Source organism: Gossypium arboreum, chromosome 4, assembly GCF_025698485.1.
Source record: "Gossypium arboreum isolate Shixiya-1 chromosome 4, ASM2569848v2, whole genome shotgun sequence".
Classification (NCBI taxonomy): Eukaryota; Viridiplantae; Streptophyta; class Magnoliopsida; order Malvales; family Malvaceae; genus Gossypium; species Gossypium arboreum.
The window spans coordinates 25,474,087-25,477,949 of record NC_069073.1 but is presented as its reverse complement, the minus strand read 5'-3'; the positions used below and the strand labels follow the sequence as shown (position 1 = coordinate 25,477,949).

The 3,863-nt window shown below is 39.5% G+C and overlaps 1 non-coding gene across 1 annotated transcript; it reads left to right on the top strand.

Annotated features, from left to right (window-relative positions):
* Nucleotides 1–2,997: 2,997 nt before the first annotated feature.
* LOC128292382 (small nucleolar RNA R71) lies at nt 2,998–3,103 on the top strand. The gene has a single exon (XR_008282367.1). It is a non-coding gene; the product is annotated as a small nucleolar RNA R71 (small nucleolar RNA).
* Nucleotides 3,104–3,863: the final 760 nt, after the last annotated feature.

Genomic DNA, 3,863 nt, shown 5'->3' with positions numbered 1-3,863 from the left:
GACTACTAATATGAAGCAAACTCAACCACAATAATAATAATGAGAATGAGAACAGAAATGTAATGGGTATGAGGTGAGTCTAACAACTTGATTTAATTTGAATGTATAATAAATAACCTAAAAATTGCAAACTAAATGATAAAGTAATAAACAAAAATGAAAACTAGTTTAAAAGTAATAGAGATTATTGGAATAATAAGCATTAATAATGAGTAAAAGAGATGGGAAAGTGAGGATTAATATAGGGGAAGTGGATTTTAGGATGGTTTGGGGGTTGGGGAAATGAGAATTTAGGGAATGGTGGCCAGAATAGGGATTAGGGAGTGGAGAAGGGGAGATTTCGGCTAGGGTTTTGAAAGGAAGAAGAAAATGAGCAATGATTTGCTTATATAGGGGAGGGCCACACGGCCTAAAGCCACACCCATGTACTCTGAAGGTGAGCCCGTGTTTTTTGAATTTTACAATTTAGGTCGTGTCCGGCTACTATCGCACGCCCTTGTGTCTGGGGCGTGTGTGGCACACGTCCATGTCGCACGGTCGTGCCTAGCTTTGTTCGTTTCTCCCACGCTCGTGTGTTAGGGTACCATGCCCGTGTATTGTTGTCCACGGCTTAACTACACGGGTATGTCGCACGCCCTTGTTGAAGAAACAGAATTGAGCCTTGCCCTTGGCACGCCCGTGTTTTCCATTCCCACGCCCCGTGTTCACCTATCAAGTTCACCCACGGCCATGTTGCACGGCCGTGGGGATTTATCGCTTCCCGTGTTTTGGGGAAATCATGTCCTGCTTCCACACGATCCTATCGCACGGTCGTGTCTCTTCCCTTGTTTGGCCACGGCTTTAGGCACGCCCGTTTGCCTGGCCGTGTGTGCTAAAAAACTTTGCAATTCAAAGATAAAGTTGATGATTTAAAGTGTTAGAAATTAAAAATAAAGAAATCAAAATATGTTAGTGCTCGGGTTGCCTCTTGAGAAGCGCTTATTTATAGTCTAAGCTCAACTTACCTCTCTAGTGAATGGTTAGGGTGGTTCGAGGAGTTCGTACTCCTCATTCTTGCTATCAATCTCATCAAAATAAGGTTTTAATCGGGTGTTGTTTACCTTAAAAGTGCCGAACCTAGGATGACTCACCTCCACCATACCAAATGGAAAAATACTGAGTACCGTAAGAGGGATTTCCTCATTTGGTGTGGTAGTGACAATGTGGGGATCTGCGGCATCTAGTAAAACTTTATCACCAACCTTAAGTTGATTCGGAGAGGTATCGAACTCCTTCTGGCATAATTTTGATTTATCGTGTGTTCTTGGTTTATGTGCTCTCCATTCATCTAGCTCCTCTATCTATAGCCTTCGTTCTTCATGATTGTGTCCTCTATCATTGTTGGAACAGGGCTCGTGAACTTCTTTGAAACTTAATTTCTGCAAAGTAGGCTGTATCATATTATTAGTTTTAGTAGACTGGTGTGGACCATTTCCTTCATTGTTTGATGTGATGCCAGAAGTATGAGCTTGAAGGGTGATCGTTTCGTCTCTCACACGAAGTGTAAGCTCACCTGTGCCAACATCAATAACTGTTTTAGCAGTTGCTAAAAAGGGCCTCCTTAAAATCAAAGGGGTGTTATTATCCTCCTCTATGTCTAGAACAACGAAATCAACGGGAAATATGAACTTATCTACTTTCACTAGTACATCTTCAATAATACCCCTAGGAAATCTTATAGTTTTATCTGCCAATTGAATGCTCATCCTAGTTTGTCTAGGTTTCCCAAGACCTAGTTGCTTAAACATTTTGTAAGGCATGACGTTAATACTCGCCCCTAAATCAGCTAATGCATGACTTATATCTAAACTACCAATTAACCAAGGAATTGTAAAACTCCCTGGATCTTTCGATTTGTAGGGTAGCTTATTCTATAGAATAGCTGAGCAGACTACGTTTAGCTCCACATGCGACACTTCGTCCAACTTCCACTTATTTACTAAAAGCTCTTTTAAAAATTTCATTGCATTTGGCATCTGCAACAAAGCTTCAATAAAAGGTAAGTTAATATGTAATTTTTTCAAAAGTTTAAGGAATTTACCGAATTGTTCGTCTGAGCGGTCTTTCTTTGTCGCGTTAGGGTATGGCACATGAGGTTTATATTCGACAGTTACTAGTTTTTTTGTATTTTGATCTACGTCACCTCTCCCTTTGCTTACCACTGTTTCTTGCCTAGGTTTTGGTTCAGACACAACGACTCCTTCGTCATTTTGGATATTAATTGCGTTGAGGTATTCCCTTGGGTTGGGTTCAGTGTTACTTGGAAAGCTACCTTGTGGTCATTCAGAGATTAGTTTAGAAAGCTGGCCTATCTCAGTTTTGAGCCATTGGATTGATGCTTGTTGATTCTTAAGTGTTGTCTCAGTGTTCTGAAAATGAGTCTTCAACACCAAAATAAACTTTGAGAGCATCTCTTCAAGGTTTGGCTTCTTTTTTTGTTGATAAGGCGGCTGTTGAAAACCCTGAGGATTTTTTGGCTTTTGATTCCCTTGACCACCCCAAGAGAAATTTGGGTGGTTCCTCCAACCTGCATTATAAGTATTACTGTATGGATTATTTTGATATCTAAAGTTATTGTTACCCATATAGTTGACTTGTTCCTCTTCGGTTGTAGGATTGAAGGATTGATATTCTGTATGCACACCTCCTCCACTCGAGTCACACCTCATTACTGGATGTACCTGCGTAGAACCAAGTAAACCATCAATCTTTTTATTGAGAAGTTTAACCTGATTTGACAGCATAGTAACTGAGTCGATGTTATAAATGCGGGCTGTTTTCGTTGGCTTTGTCCTCATGACTTGCCACTGATAGTTATTCAGTGACATCTCTTCTATAAACTCATAGGCATCTTCTGGTGTTTTATTGTTGATGGTTCCGCCAGCAGCTGTATCAACCATTTGCCGAGTCGAGGGATTCAGACCATTGTAGAATGTTTTTACTTGAAGCCAAAGCGGTAACCCATGGTGAGGGCACCTTCTTAGTAAGTCCTTGTATCTTTCCCATGCATCTAAAGTGTTTCTAAATCCATCTGCACAAAAGAAGAGATATCATTACGTAATTTAGCCGTTTTAGCTGGCGGAAAGTATTTTAGTAAAAAAATTTTGGTCATTTGTTCCCAAGTAGTAATTGACCCTCATGGTAACGAGTTCAACCACTGTTTAGCTTTGTTCTTCAATGAAAAGGGAAACAACCAAAGATGTATGACATCATCAGAAACGCCATTGATTTTAAATCTATCGTAGAATTCTAGAAAGTTTGCTAAGTGAGTGCTGGGATTTTCATCCTGCAAACCATCAAACTGAACAAACTGCTGTATCATTTGAATTGTGTTAGGTTTCAGTTCAAAAGTATTTGCAGCTACAGTAAGTCTAACTATGCTAGATGCAGTTCTTGTTAAAGAAGGTTTAGCATAATCATACATAGTACGTGGAGCAGGATTTTGATTAGCTGCAATTGCAGGAGGTAGCTGATTGTTTTGGTTTTCAGCCATCTCTTCGGTTGGGGGTTGAGTATCGTCTTCTTGCTCGTTTTCTGTGTATCTTAAGCTTCGCCTTATTTCTCTTTGGTTTCTACGAACTGTACGATCGATTTCTTCGTCAAAAAGTAATGGTCCCGACGGGTTTCTTCTAGTCATAAACTATAAAAACCTGCCAAGAGAAAGAAAAAGTAAATTAATAAATAATAATAATAATATTAAATTAAATTGCAAGAAAAATAAATGGCTAAAGTAATAAAAATTGAGCGTTCCTAATATCTTAGTTCCCCGGCAATGGTGCCAAAAACTTGATCGCGTGGTTTCATGATAGGTTTTAAATATTTAT